General features: G+C 39.7%; 1 protein-coding gene across 1 annotated transcript in view; it reads right to left on the bottom strand.

The window, feature by feature from the left end:
• Positions 1–17,340, bottom strand: part of uri1 (URI1 prefoldin like chaperone) — a 148,276-nt gene that overhangs the window by 113,035 nt on the left and 17,901 nt on the right. The gene's annotated exons all lie outside the window — the stretch shown is intronic.

Below are 17,340 nucleotides of genomic sequence, written 5' to 3'. Positions count from 1 at the left end.
AGGATGAAGGAATTGAAACAATTGAATGGCCTTCACGATCCCCTGACTTAAACCCAATAGAACATCTGTGGGACATTATGTTTCGGTCCATTAGGCGCCGCCAGGTTGCTCCTCAGACTGTACAACAGCTCAGGGATGCCCTCATACAGATCTGGGAGGAAATGCCACAAGACACCATCCGTCGTCTCATTAGGAGCATGCCCCGACGTTGTCAAGCATGCATACAAGCTCGTGGGGCCACACAAGATACTGAAAAGCATTTTGAGTAGCAGAAATTAAGTTTTGAAAAATGGACTAGCCTGCCACATCTTCATTTCACTCTGATTTTAGGGTGTCTACACAATTGAGCCCTCTGTAGGCAGAAAACTTTTATTTCCATTAAAAGACTTGGCATCCTTTTGTTCCTAAGACATTGCCCTGTCGTTATTTGTATAGATATCCAACTTCATATTGAGATCTGATGTATCTAATGTGTTTCTTTAAAGTGTTCCTTTAATTTTTGTGAGCAGTGTATATATATACATACATATATACACATATATCTACATATATATATACACATATCTACATATACACACATACATATACATACACACAAATACATATATATATAAACATTTATATATACATCTACATATATACATATACACACACACATAAATATATATACATACATATCTACTGCAAGATATGGCCGGCCATTCATCCCAGCCAATACCCCCAAGCCGCCAGGTGGAGCCCTCCTTGCAGCATGGAGGTCCCAGAAGACCAGCAGGGCATCATGGACAATGTGGTTTTTATGCACAGCCCTGCTGGATGCCATGGGGGCCACAGGGAGGACCGAGGGCTTCTTCGTGCCCTGTGACCGGAGGTTCGTCATAGGAAGAGCGACGGACTTCCGGGTTGAAGAAAAGAACTTTTACCTGACCCAGAAGTGATTGAGAATCACATGGACTGGGGATAGGGAATACTTCCGGGTCAGGGAATATAAAAGGACTGTGGGAGCTCCCAGACAAGGAGCCGAGTTGGGAGGCAGGGTGGCTAAGCGTCTGAAAGTGGAGGATTGTGATTTATTGGTTTATTGTATTGTTTATTGAAGAATAGTGGAGTGGTGGTGCTTTGTGCACAATTTTTATAATAATAATTATTGGACTTTTTATCTGGTGTCTGACGTGTGGTCTGAGGGTACAAGGGTGCGAGGAAAACCCTAATTTGTCAAACTAAATATATACATATACACACACACACACACATATATACATATATATACATATATATATATATATATATATATATATATATATATATATATATATATATATATATATATATATATATATACACATATATATATATATATATATATATATATATATATATATATATATATATATATATATATATATATATATATATATATATATATATATATATATATATATATATATATATATATATATATATATATATACACACATATATTATTTGTACAAAATCTTAATTTATTTATCCATTCCTAAATAATTAAATGGGCAGGCTATTTCGTATCAGTGCAATACGCTGCTTGTTAAAACGGATGACTCCCGCTCTTACGTTGCAAGTCTTCGTGGATATTATGAACTATCGTTTCTGTTCAAGTTCTATTTAAATTTTAAATAGAAGGAATTTTTATTTAGTCGACAGAATATTATTCCGTAATAAATCAACTCAAACCTTAAATAACTTATATTTTGCTCTCCATAAAAATATATCCTGTCTAAATTATACAAGCTAGAAATAAAGTAAACGCTAAAAGAACAAAGATTCAAATTTCTTTACTCTTATGTAATTTTACATAAAAAATAAACTTAAATTTGAAATATCCCAAAAGATTTTGCTCTCCATAAAAATATATCCTGTCAAAATTATACAAATTCAAATATGAACATGCTGCATAACAAAACCTGGAAATATAAATAAAATTTGTTCTTTTCAGCAATAACAAATCAAATCATTCAGTTTGGTCATATGTCATGTTATTAGAGCTGGACGCCTGGTATCTTCTTTTGGCAACAAGTTCATTTATGTTTGGTGTGAGGTTCTGTGTTGTGGAGATTGTCCGGATGGACAGCAGGTGCTCATTAGTGAGGCGACTCCTGTGTGCTGTTTTGTTAGTCGTCATCACTGAAAAGAGCTTCTCACACAGATATGTGCTACCAAACATGCACAAGGTTCGAGCCGCATGTAGACGAAGCTGGAGCATTTCTGCGGGAATGGAGTGAATAAACTGTGCGGGCACTGCAGTATCGTACTTTCCCTTCAGTGTGCTATTACACTGCAGCTCAATGACCTCCATCTGAATCTGCACAGCTGCAGTTTCCACATCGACGACAAATGGGTTGCGAAACAACTCAAAATTCTTTTTTTATTCTTCAAAGTCACCAAAGCGCCGTGCGAAATCAGTGCGCTCAGTTTATCAGCAAAGTGCGTATATATATATATATATAGATATATATATATATATAGATATATATATATAGATATAGATATATATATAGATATATATATAGATATCTATACTAATAAAAGGCAAAGCCCTCACTCACTCACTCACTCATCACTAATTCTCCAATTCTCCGAAATTTGGCAGGTTCATTCCTTACAGCTTCCTTACAAAAGTTGGGCAGGTTTCATTTCGAAATTCTACGCGTAATGGTCATAACTGGAAGCTGTTTTTCTCCATTACTGTAATGGAGATGAGCTTGAACGCCGTGGGGGCGGAGTTTCATGTGACATCATCACTCCTCCCACGTACATAGAAAACCAGGAAGACCTCCAAAAAGCGCTGAAGAAAACATGCATTATATAATTGAGAAGGCAGCGAAAAAATTAGAAGCGAGCGACTGACATATACAACCATATTCATGAGTTCTGCTACTTCGGAAACAAAGCACGATGTAAACCTAAACTTTAAATTAAGTTCATAGACAGGCTGCCGCTGGCGTTTGTAATTTAGTGCCTGCCCATATAAGGCTGTCCGTCAGCGGCAATCCAATAGCAAACTCCCACTAAATATTCACGGGTGAAGGACTGTGCTTATGCAGAGGAAGATGAGATGGTCAGGGTGGTGTTTGGCACAAACTCAGCGAAACTGCGAGAGAAAGTTTTAAGTGCCAGGACTTCGGTAACATTAAATACAGCCATGGACATAGCACGAGATGGCACCAGCACAGCTGGGAACCTTCGATGCATGTACACCGGCGCCCACGTGAACTGACGCAGTGCACAGACAAAAAGCAACAGTTCCAAAGAGCGCTGAACAAAAACACAATTACACAATTGAAAAGGCAGCAAAAAATATGAAGCGTCTGATACATACAAGCATATTCATAAATGCATCTACTGCGGAAACAAAGCACACGGTGGAAAAAGTCAATGTCCCGCTAAAGGAAGACAGTGTAAAAAAAACCTGTGCATGCAGTGTGTCACGTCTCAGATAAAGAAGAAGACAAGCTGTTTATTGATGCAGTAAGAAACGAATCGATGAATGAAACCTGTCGTCTTTACAACGATTGACAAACACGGAATGTAACTTGAACACAACACATCCTACAAATACGAACCTGATTGAAAGAAATAATGATAATCAAATCCTTGATGACAGCAACACTCAGTAACACTCACAAAACAAATACTGTATATTGAAAGTCATGTTACGTTATTTTTAAAATGTTCCCTTTTCTTTTTCATAGCTTTTTTAACACACTACTTCGCCACCAATGATTGTTTTGGTAAAGCCATACTCAGTGTATTCATTAGATGAATGGTAAAAAATTAAGAGTGAGGGGAGGATGACTTATTGAGGCATGCAGGCAAAACCACAACACGCGGGCTCGATGTACGAAAAAATATATCTTTTCAAGTTCTATTTAGTCCATATGTGTCAAACTAAAGGGCTGCGGGCCACATCCGGCCCGGCGTGTAATTATATCCGGCCCACGAGATAATTTTATATACTGTATTATTGTTATTAATGGCCCGGGTATATGAAGCGCTGGTAACGCAATAAACTACAGATCCCAAAAATGCAGCGCTTCAGCTGCCTTGCCGAACACTTACCGCGTTAATCAAGTCTAGCTTATGATACTGCAAGTTATTGCAAAGCTAGCCCACACGATGCCGAAGAGAAAAGTTGATTCTGAAAATAGAGCCTTTAAAAACCGATGGGAGGCTGAGTATATGTTTACTGACATTGCCGGTAAACCCGTGTGTCTCATTTGTGGAGCTAATGTGGCTGTAATTACAGAATTTAATCTTTACATCGACTAACAAACACAGAATGTAACATGAACACAACACATCGTACAAATACGACCCTGATTGAAACAAATAATGATAATCGAATCTTTGATCACAGCAACACTCACAAAACAATTACTGTATATTGACAATCATGTTACGTTATTTTTAAAATGTTCCCTTTTCTTTTTCATAGCTTCTTTAACACACTACGTCTCCGCTGCGAATATATATATATACCCCGATCTACATACTCTCAAATAGATAAGCCACACACCGTGGCGCAATTGTAGAGGCTTCGCCTCTATCGCCTACATCCGAGGTTTGATTCCCGAGAGGGGATGTACTGAGTATGTACGTGTGCTTCCCGATTCATTTTACCCTCGCATCTCATTGGTTTGAGACGTATGAAAAAATATGCGGTTAACGCAGAATCATGTTACGTTATTTTTAAAATCTTTCCTATTCTTAGCACAAGCACAGCTGAGAAGCTTCGATGCATGTACTCCATAACAAAAAATAACGCATTTAATCACACTTTCAATTCCAAGCAAAGGGGAACTTTTGTCAATGCATGATTTCCTGGTACATCGATTACACTGATGCACACATCACAGCTACAAAAATGTTACACTCGAAATGAAGCGCGTTCCTACGACTGATCGGAGGAAAATTTAATTTCAAAAAACTACCCGAAGCGAAGCCCTGATAAAAGCATGGTTTTGTGCACACTGAAAAGCAAGCAAAATTAGATGCATTACAGAAAGCGGACTTTGTGGCTCTTACTGGGGATCATTGGACTTCCGTGAACGTTAGTAATTCTAATTACAAAATGTTCAATGATCACACTGTTTTAGCCTAATGTACAAAATAATTTTGGCTAAGGTTACTCAGAGTTTAAAGATTAAGTTGGTTAAATTACCTTTTATGTTTCTGACTTATTTTTTTAAGAAGAAAAACTGCACTTTGTTGAAATTTTGGTTATTATTATTTAAAGACAATACCATTCTGAAAATGTACTTAAAGTACTTAAACTACCACTTTATTTTTAAGTCTGCCCAATTTTAACCAGGGATGATATTTTTGTTTCTGTTTTAAATTCAAATGCAGTTTAAAAGCATTTTTTTTTTTCAGAAATGAAAAGAGCTTGAGTTTACAATATTCATGTACATGTCTATTATTTGATTCTGTCGCCCACTAAAACCCTTTTAAATTAAAAAAACACATTTTGCGATTTGGGGCAAATTTACGTGTCTTGATTACATACGATTAATCAAGATTAATTATTACACAGCCTCTAATTAATTGGATTAATTTTTTTAATCGAGTCCCACCCCTAATATATATATGTATATATATGTGTGTGTGTGTATATATATATATATATATATATGCATATATGTACATGTGTGTATATATATATATATATATATATATATATATATATATATGCCAGCAACACTCATGACAATGACAAAACAATTATATTATCAATTATGTTACGTTATTATTAAAATGTTTCCTTTTTTTTTACTTCTCTGCTGCCAAGCGGGTATTTTGCTGTGTGTATATATATATATATATATACACACAGCAAAATACCCGCGTTTGGCAGCAGAGAAGTAAAAAGAAAAGGAAACATTTTAATAATAACGTAACACATATATATATATATTTATATTTACTGTATAGTTACACACATGCGCATAGGACGGCAACTTAAGGGCTCTAGTGATTGTAGTCGCCCATCGCTCCAACGGTTGTCCCTGTGTTATAATTCTTTTTCTCTTTATCCCTACGCAGCCCTGTGGATTGACCGCTGTTAACACCTCCGATGTCACTTCCAATGTCTAGCTACCTGGACCCACCTCTTCCTAGATGAAGGACATATGACCAGAAGTTTGGCCATTTTAAAATCAGTACACTATGGAACTCCAGTCTAAAAAGAGGTTCTTTTTGCTATTACTGCTTGTTTATTTGATCTACTGCTTTCCAATTATACAGGGTCATTGGGTGGTGCCCCAACTCTTTACTGTGGTCTGTCTTATCTCTTACAGTGGCACAGTCGGCAAAATTTGCTGCTAAGATGTCAGAGCAACAGGCCCTGACAGAAGAACTCCAGATTAGGGAAAAATGGATTCAGCTTGCCGAGGTGGAGGTATGTAACCAAACGCATGTCACTATCCAACGGGAACGACTGTTGAACTGTTCCAAGTAGCATTGTCACTACATTCGGATAACCAGTAACGGCCACTATTTAACCAAATATAATACAGCATGGAGTTGACAGGTGTAGTACCGAAAAATAGTAACTTTAAATTAATCCTCAAAAGATGATTAATGTTAGTGCATAATTCTAGCAGGAAACTGATTTTTAGAATTTCATAATATGCCTTCACTTACTGGCTTGGTGAAGTCCTCTTCTTTCACAGACTTGCTACCGTTCAAGTCAGTTGACAGGCAGTTTCCATCTTGTGCACAAGCATCTACTTACTCCATTTATGCTGCTAAAAGACAGAAAGCAGCTGATTTTGCAAGAGTCAAGAGCAGCGAAATGGGAAAGGTGGACAGTAGTTGCAGTGCAGGAGAGGTAGAAGTTTTACTTTACTTGCTCATGGATTTTGTGTCTTTTTTGTTGTAATGGGTTTAGAAGTAATCCCCAGGGATTTTCAGAATGGGGTGAGTTCACCACCATTAGACTAGTGTAGCAGAAATAGTTAAAAATCCCCTGTGCCATTAGTTCAGGAGTTTGTGGTGAGGTGACGATATTGTGAATATTGCAAAGGTTTTTTTTTCCATGCTGTTGGCAGCTTTAAAGGTATGTTTCAACCTCGTTAAGCCATGGTGTCGCCTAGATTTTGAGAGGGGTTCATCATTGGTGTGAGAGATTTATTAAATGGCTCTGTAGCAGCAAAATTCTATTATCAGGTTTGTTTTTATTTTTAGCAGCTTTAGACTATCGGCATTTTCAGAGCCCTTGCCTGTAAAATGCAGTGAATGAAAGTTTAAGTTATTTATTGTATTTTTCCTTTTTCTTGGATATGACTATTTCAGTTTTGCTTGATTGCTACATATTTTTATGGACTGTTATTTCTCTTTATAGTGCATTCTCCTTGTTGATTTTTTTGTTCCTGTTCTTACCAACAAATACTGGATTAGGACTCTTCATACAATAAACATCTATGACTGTGGTTTCCAAGTACTCTGTGTTTTACCTGTGTTTGAGCATTCTAAGCACTGTCCGGCTATGAACTACTAGCGTTCATAGCCTTAAGGCAGTAAACTGTGATACACAAACACATATATACAAGGGTATATATAGAAGCAAAGGTTTGTGACAGTCTGCATATTTGTAGCTAGATATCCACAAAGATAGAAAATGAGTCACGTATCTTAAAATAGTTTTTTATTCCTAAGCTTTCGACATCCAAATACTTCACGGACTGTCCTTTTCAATACTAAAAGCAAAAAGTCATTCACAGACACAAGAAACACAACTTACAGCAATCCATGCCCAGTGGTATACATGCGATAAACATCTGAAAAAAGACTCACAACAAGTATACAGGAACATCGCAATGCCGAAAGAAGACCCACATTCTCCGATTTACACACATGCAAGTTCCACCAGACACACGTTTAACTGGGAAACTGTGAAAGTAAAATTCAGAGCCAAGGAGGAGAGTGCCAGACGTTGGCTGAATTGTGACTCTCTAATGAAAGCACCATTAACAGACACTTGGACTTGAACCCAGCATATCCAGGCTTAAAAAGAAGAACATTTAAATAAAAAAAATAAAAAAAGACTTCATGACCAACATCTTCCAAACCCCACCTTACTAGTCCACCCCCAACCCCCTTACAACCTCTACCTCCATCCCCATCCTTCAGCAGCTATATACTGCCTTTAACTCCTGTATGAATAATCATTTTTCTGTGATGACACCTGGCAGGTTGTAAAAATCTTAGGAATAAATAACTATTTTAACATAAATGACTCATTTTCTCTCTTTGTAGATCTGTAGCTACAAATATATTCAATTTAGTACACCTTGCTAGTACCGGGTTTAACCCCCTTTTGCTTTCCAAACTGCCATAATTCTTTGTGTCAAAGTTTCAGCAAGGTGCTGGAGAAATTCCTCGGGAATTTCGGTTCATACTGACATGACTGCATTATGCAGTTCCTCCAGATTTGTCAGTTGCATATCCATAATGTGAATCTCCAGTTCCACCACACCCCAAAGGTGCTCTATCAGATTGAGATCTGGTGACTGTGAAGGTCATTTGAGTACAGTAAACTTGCTGTCATGTTAAAAAAAAAAAATCAATTTGAGATGATTTGAGCTTTGTGACACGATGCTTTATCCCACTGGAAGTAGCTATCAAAAGATGGGTACACTGCGGTCACAAAGGGATGGGCATTAGGTCAGGGTAAACATATTGACATCAGCATTGCATTTTCACCCAGAGAACTGCTGCTCACTGGATATTTTCAATTTTGTGGACCATTCTCTGTAAAACCTAGTGATGGTTGTGGATGGAAATCCCAGTAGATCAGCCGTTTCTGAAATACTCAGACCAGCCCATCTCGTACCAACAACCATGCCACGTTCCAACGTTACTCAGATCACCTTTCCTCCCCATGGTGATGCTCAGTTTGAACTTCAGCAGGTCGCCTTGACCATGTCTACATGCCTAAATGCATTGAGTTGCTACCATCTGATTGGATTATTAGATATTTGCATTATCAAGCTGTTGAACAGGCATATCTAATAATGTGGACAGCAAGTGTACACATTCATACACACAAACACACACACAATGAATGGCAGTTGACCTGACCTAACGAAAAGGGCAGGTGCTCTACCTAAAATACACTTAGAGGCATTTCTGTGGTAAAAGGGAAGAACAGCTCAGAAAAATATAGAATAGGAGGGTTCAGTATTCATTTATTCTGTTGTTAAATAAACTAATCAGAATACCTGGACTCAAGATACAGAATTGTGCCTCATGGATTACCATGTGTCACTTAGTGGCCACATCATACTTAACATGCTAATTTGTACAGACAGTCAATACATAAATGTAAAGAAAATTAAACTGCTATATTAATTACTTTAACTTTGCATATCTAGAAATTTCTCTCAGTAACACAAGTGCTTTAAACTTATATTTTGCTTAAATAAGATGCATTCTTAAAAGGTTTTTTTTTAAACCACTTGGGGCTTTATTTTCTCTAGTGGCCTATGAACATACTCCGCATTGAGAGGAGTCAGTTGAGGTGGTTCGGCATCTGTTCAGGATGCACCCTGGATGCCTCCCCTTGTGTTCCGGGCATGTCCCACTGGGAGAAGGCCACGGGGCAGACCCAGGACATGCTGAAGGGATTATATCTTCCGGATGGGAATGCCTCGGGGTCCTCCCAGAGGAGCTGAAGGAGGTGGCTGGGGAGAGGGAGGTCTGGGCTTCCCTGCTTAGGCTGCTGCCCCCGCAACCCGACCTCTAATAAGTGGTGGATAATGGATGGATGGTCTATGAACATACCAGCCTCGAAACACAAAATGGCAATTAAATAAATTAGCTAACAAAAAAAAACCCCAAAAATAACAAAAAAATAAAATCCAAAAAAAAAAAAAATAAATAATGTCACTCAGAAAACAAGTTAGAAAATGTACGCAAAATTGGATACTGACATGAGTATAGAGATCCATTTAACGGTTTTCAAACTTGGAACATTTTTAATTTTTGTATTTTTACTTAATCAAAAATACAGATAAAAAATAAGGTTAACTCAAAACAATAAATCTATTATGAAGGTCACGCAGAATGTTCCTCATTTTTAATACCAACGACTCTGAAAATTTGCCAAATGCTTTTTATATGGGAGTTTTTTTTTTATTTAATTCCATAACATTGTGCACCTTATTCTGTTCAAGATATCACAATCAAAAGAGAACGCTCCCAACATATCTGCTTAAAGAATGAATGTAACAAATTTCAAAGAAATCATTCCACTATTCCAGGTTAATCCTGCTGGAACACCAGCATGCCCTTTTAAATACATTTTTTCACTGAAGTACATCTACCCAAATTATGTCCAATAATTTCTCAGTTGAAACCCTCCATCTGCATCCTTGATCCAGTACCAACAGGCTTTTTCAAAGACATCTACAATGTGCTAATTGATAGTGTACTTGACATCATGAACTCATCATTAGATACAGGGGTCTTCCACGGCTATCTAAAGACTTCAGTTGTTAAACCCCTGCTCAAGAAAAACAACCTAGCCTCCTCTGTCTTTGACAACTTTATAACAATTTCTAACCTGCATTTTTTAAGTAAATTTCTGGAAAAGGTAGCTTTTAAGCACCTACATGATTGCCTGAATAAGCATTCTATTCTTCATGAGTTTCAGTCAGGTTTTAGAACAAATCACAGTACAGAAACTGTACTGGATAAAGTAGTAAATGATTTGAAGGTTAATTAGAATATTAGAACAATCTAGACGAGAACAGGCCATTCAGCCCAACAAAGCTCGCCAGTTCTATCCACTTTAATTCTTCTAAAAAATACATCAAGTCTGGTTTTGAAACTCCCTAAAGTCTTGCTGTCTACCACGCTACTTGGTAGCTTATGGGTTATCTGTGTAAGGAAAAACTTCCTAATGTTTGGCAAAATTTACCCTTAAGAGGTTTCCGACCGTGTCACCGTGTTCTTGATTAATTAATTTAAAATAAGTCTCGATCCACTGTACTTATTCTCTTGATCATTTTAAACATTTCAATCATGCCATGTCTTAATTTTACTTTGCTTAAACTGAAAAAGGCTCAGCTCTTGTAGCCCAGGAATGAGCCTAGTCACTCTTCTCTGGATCTTTTCTAGCGCTGCTATGTCCTTTTTGTAGCCTGGAAACCAAAACTGCCACACCAGTGCATTATAAAGCTTGAGCTTAATCTCCTTCAACTGTTACTCCCACATTGTGCTATATAACCTAACATGTATGCCTTCTTAATAGCTTCTGAAGACTGTTGGGAAGTTGACAGCGTAGAGTCCATTACGACTCCTAAAACTCTCTCATAAGGTGTACTCTCAATTTTCACACCTCCCACTGTGTATTCAAAACTAACAGTTTTACTTCCTATGTGTAATACCTTACATTTGCGGACATTAAATTTCATCTGCCACAAATCTGCCGAAACCTGTATATTGTCCAAGTCCTTCTATAATGATTTAAAGGATTATCTCCCAATCTATCTATTTTGGTATCACCTGCAAACTTAACCAGCTTATTATTTACGTATATTTATATCCAAATCATTTATATAGATTAAATATATCAGCAGACCCAACTCTGACACCTGTAGAACAACACTCTTAACATCAGCCAATTCTGCTAAGGTTCCTCGTACCATTACTCTCTGCTTCCTGTGTCGGAGCCAATTCTGTCATCATCCACAAACATCACCCTGAACTCCCACTTCTTTTAGTTTGATGCCCAACCTCTCATGTAGCATCATATCAAATGCTTTCTGAATGTCAAGGTAAATATCATATGCTTCACTTTGATCTTTTGTTGCTTCATCATAGAATACCAGCAGGTTACTAAAACATGACCTCCCTCTTCTGAACCCATGCTGACTGTTTAGAAAAACTCCTGCATTTGCCATGTGCTGCTCAATCTTAATCCTTAATAATTCCTTCCATTAATTAATTCGGACAGAGGTCATGTATCTCCTTTTGTTCTCTTAGACTTGAGTGCAGAATTTCACACCATAAACCACAGTATTTTTTACAAATCACCTTAGACAATGGGTGTACCTCTCCAACAGTGTCTTAAATTGGCTTTAGCTATATTTAACAGGTAGAAAATGATTCATTAGTTGTGGTGACTGTACTTCAGAGATCCATAATTTATATATATATATCTCTCTCACACACATACATAGATATATATATATATATAGATATATATATATAGATAGATATATATATATATATATATATATATATATATATATATATATATATATATATATATATATATATATATATATATATATATATATATATATATATATATATATATATATATATATATATATATATATATATATATATATATATATATATATATATATATATATATATATATATTATATATGTAAGATATGGCCGCCATGTACCCCGGCCAATACCCCCAAGCCGCCAGGTGGAGCCCTCCTTGCAGCATGGAGGTCCCCAGAAGACCAGCAGGGCATTATGGACCATGTAGTTTTTGTGCACCGCCCTGCTGGATGCCATGGGGCCACGAGAGGGAGCTGCAGGGAGGACCAAGAATTCTTCATGCCCTATGACCCGGAAGTTCGTCATAGGAAGAGCGACGGGCTTCGGGTGAGAAACATTATTTACCCTGACCCGGAAGGAATAAGGACTTGTGGACTGTTGGGAAGGAACACCTCGGGTCAGGGAATATAAAAGGACTGGGAGCTCCCAGGCGATGAGCTGAGTTGGGAGGCAGGGTGGCTAAGCGTCTGGGAGTGGAGGATTGTTTATTATTGTGGTTTATTGTTATTGTGAATTGTGGAGAGGAGCGTGCTTTGTGCACTTATTATAATAAATATCATCTTTGGACTTTTACCTGGTGTCTGACGTATAGTCTGAGGGTACAAGGGTGCGAGAAGCATCTTATTCTGTTACAATTGGCGTAGCTCCGGCAGGATTCTCTGGCCGTCAGTTTGGCAGAGGACCTGAATTTAAAAATTTATTGTGGACAGAATATCCGGAAGACAGCGTCCACGACACACACAGAAAAATCGCCAGAAACCTCATCTTTATCAAGTCCGTCATGGGAAGAAGAAGACAAAGCAGAGCGCCAGCAACAGCGGAGGTCTAGCGCTTCGGCATTGCCTGCGCTCAAGAGGAGCTATGGAGCGGCTACGCATTTCGGAGAGATTTCGGAGGAGGACGTCACCGGCGAGGTATGTACGGGAATGTACTGAATAATCTTTTAAATTAACACATGATGTCCCATGTACATACCTCCCAGATGTCCATCCGAAGGCTCTGCGGAGGCAGAAGACAGACCGAAGCGATGGCGCGCTCTCATTCAGGCAAGCGAGTAACCCGAAGCACTTCCGCATTACGGGTGCGGCGAGGGACACGTGACCTACCACAAGGGATTCCAGGAAGGTGACGTTCCGTATCCAGCTGTTTGTGGCTTCGCCCAAGAAAAGACGGACTTGAGTTTTTCGAAGGGGAAAGGGGAGGCGATCGAAGTACCGCTCTCCCTACAAAAAGGTAAGGAGGTCCGGAAATGATTGATCGGTCCGTCGATAAATTGATACAGACGGATCACAGTCAGCCAAAAGCGGCACCGCGTCCTCGAAAAGAACTCCAAATCCCAGGCTCCCTTGCGGGACCTGTCTGAGCACGTGCCAGGAGCGGCCGTGTTTATTGGCTCCCACCGGAGGGTAAGGCTAATGATGGCTCGAGCATGCCTCCGGGTGAATTAAGTAACTTTTGGGCGTGCACGAGCTGGAAAAGTTGCTTCAGCCCGTGCACAAATTTTACAGGTGGTGGAGACAATAAAGAAGATCACTGGGGATCTGGGAGCAGCGGCGGCGCCTTTAAGGAGGGTGGATGAATTCCTACGGCGATTTGGTCAGGAGTCTCCCATTATGATTGATTTGGCGGTACAGGTGAGTTTTACGGTACCGTACAGAATAAGGGACACAGAGTGACGCGGCCCGCGGTTAATTAGTAGCGGGTGCCAAGTCACTACGAGCCCTACAAACGAGTGTGGTGTGATGACAGAAGGGCGGTGGAAGCACTGATCGTACCAGAGCAGCTGAAAAGTGCTGTCTCGGGCGATGCGGTGCTGAAGACGCCGCCTCTGGTTTCTTTAAAGTCAACGGGCATGCAAACAGCAAAGAGGCTCTCTTTCTCTAATAGAGACTCAAGCTGTCGCCGACAAGTAAGCAGGAGATCCCGAAATACACCGTGGGTCTCCTGACAAGGTGGGAAAAAGGGCGGAGAGCAGCGAGGCGGCCAGAAAACCCTCCTTGGCGGGGAAAGGGTGGAGCTGACCGAGTTCGAGATGTTTCAGGTCTCGGGAAAAGAGCCAACCAGGAGGACTTCGTGGTGCTACAATTGCCAGCGACGGGTCACGAGTGGCGCCAATGTCCCGGGAGACAGGAGGTACACCGTTCCCCAAGGTTTGCTCGAGGACAGGGACAACGCAGTCAGAGCCCGGATGACGCGTCCTCTTGGAGAAGACTTCCCTCTCGGGGCAGGCGCTCCGAATCTTTATAATTAAGCTGGGGAGTACTGTAAGATATGGCCGGCCATGTACCCGCCAATACCCCAAGCCGCCAGGTGGAGCCCTCCTTGCAGCATGGAGGTCCCCAGAAGACCAGCAGGGCATTATGGACCATGTAGTTTTGTGCACCGCCCTGCTGGATGCCATGGGGCCACGAGAGGGAGCTGCAGGGAGGACCGAAGAATTCTTCATGCCCTATGACCCGGAAGTTCGTCATAGGAAGAGCGGCGGCTTCGGGTGAGAAACATTATTTACCCTGACCCGGAAGGAATAAGGACTTGTGGACTGTTGGGAAGGAACACCTCCGGGTCAGGGAATATAAAAGGACTATGGGAGCTCCCAGGCGATGAGCTGAGTTGGGAGGCAGGGTGGCTAAGCGTCTGGGAGTGGAGGATTGTTTATTATTGTGGTTTATTGTTATTGTGAATTGTGGAGAGGCGTGCTTTGTGCACTTATTATAATAAATATCATCTTTGGACTTTTACCTGGTGTCTGACGTATAGTCTGAGGGTACAAGGGTGCGAGAAGCATCTTATTCTGTTACAATATATATAGATAGATATAGATATATATATATATATATCTATAGATATATATATATATCTATAGATATATATATATATCTATAGATATATATATATATCTATAGATATATATATATATCTATAGATATATATATATATCTATAGATATATATATATATATATATATCTAGATCTATCTATATATATCTATCTATCTATATATATCTATATATATCTATATCTATATATCTATCTATCTATCTATATATATATATAATTCACTAAGGCCAAGACAACCATGGAAAGCACGCCGGAAGGGGCGTGGATTCACTAAGCCGCCGACAAGTGAGACACCTATGGCGCACGCACACCAACTCCAAGACCACTGGATACGACGACAACTCACAGAGCCACGCCCACCAACTCGGACACAACACAGAAAAACCGGCGTCATTTATATTCGTCTGTCGTAGAGGTCACATGCAGCTCCGACCCACGTTGACTGTTCATAGAGGCATGTTTCTCGCGGAGGTGAATCGCCATATGCAGCGTGTAAAACGGTTTGCGAGGGGTATCCCATGGGATCCTTAAAACATTCCTTTACAACTGAGGTTAAAACACAATGAAGTAAGCAGTCTTTAAAAAACGAGTTTTCGGTTACGGTTAGCAAGCTGTTTTACACGCTACATACAGCAATTCGCTTCCGCGACAAACATGTGTCTTCTTAGATGCTCCTGCACTTTGTACACACCCCCCTCCAACCTCGCTACTACCGTGGTTGGGTGTCTTGGTGGATTATATATAGAAAGGCAGCCAAAACCGCACAGAGCAATGAAAAGTCTACGTGAGTCACAGGTGCATGTGGACTGTGCAAAGACGACAACAACTCGAGTGACGAGTTGGAGGTGGGCACATGAGCAGGCAATGTATACTGAACGAGAAATTAGCAGACTAGCATGACGGAGGGAGCAGAGTGGACGTCCTTCTCCTCTCCTCCCGTTCCACCCTCCGCCTGAGCGCCGCACGGACGATTGTGTGTTGGTTCGTTCCGTGCATTGTTACAATGTTGCTTTTCTTGCTGATTTATTACATTACCGATTTTTCAAATGTTAATTTTCTCACTGTGCTTAAAAATTATTAAAAAACTGGCCTGAATATGCAGCGTATGGTACGCCGCGGGTTGGCTAGTATTTATATGAATATAAAAAAGCCAAAGCCCTCACTGACTCATCACTAATTTTCCCACTTTCCATATAGATGGGAAGCTGAAATTTCACATGCTCATTCCTTGCAGTGTACTTACAAAAGTTAGGAATGCTTCATGTCCTATTGCAACACCCAAGTGAGGGTGGGAGAAAACGGGTGTACCCCTTAAACTTTATATATAGATAATCCTCACCATTTCTGCAACTTCCAATATATGTAGGAAGCCCAAATTTCCCATGCTCATCCTTTACACTGTACTTACAAATGTTAACCATGTTTCATTTCGTGCTGTGCCCTGTAACAAACTTTCAAAAATAACGTCTTCTTTTTGGCGGTTCTCACCATTATGCCGTAAGGAATTTTCAGAACTGACCTCTCGTTTCAACGGTTTCATTCCATTTGCGGAAACCCTCCTCACTATTTCTGTGACTTTCAATATACGTAGGAAGCCCAAATTTCCCGTGCTCATCCTTTACACTGTACTTACAAATGTTAAGTATGTTTCATTTCACGCCATGCTCCATAACGAACTTTCAAATATAACGTCTTCTTTTTGGCGGTTCTCACCAATATGCCGTAAGGAACTTTCGGAACTGACCTCTCCTTTTGGTGTTCATTCCTTATTTCCATTAAAAGACGATTTATTTCACGGCAAAGGTGCACAAAGGCCACCCCCGGTCCTCCTTTCTTTTTCTGCATGCCCGCGGTCTGCACACCAAATGTTTACTCCAACCTACGAAATCTGTATGAAAAGGATGTCTCATGGTTGAGGGAGAGAGCTATTCTAACACCAAAAAAATGACATTACTTCACATATAAACACCATTTTACTTTAACTAACTTCCGAAACAAAAACATACAATTCTGTCGACTCTGTTGTAGAACTAGAGGACGTGATGCACTATCCAATAGAGTTTCTTCAGACTCTTAATCCACCGGGGATGCCTCCGCATCCTCTACTTTTGAAGGTTGGCGCACCAATTATATTACTACAAAACTTACAACCAACAAAAC

This window comes from Polypterus senegalus, chromosome 9 (genome assembly GCF_016835505.1).
Source record: "Polypterus senegalus isolate Bchr_013 chromosome 9, ASM1683550v1, whole genome shotgun sequence".
Taxonomy (NCBI): Eukaryota; Metazoa; Chordata; class Cladistia; order Polypteriformes; family Polypteridae; genus Polypterus; species Polypterus senegalus.
Note: the sequence above shows the minus strand (reverse complement) of the source record. Positions and strands in the feature narration are given on the sequence as shown.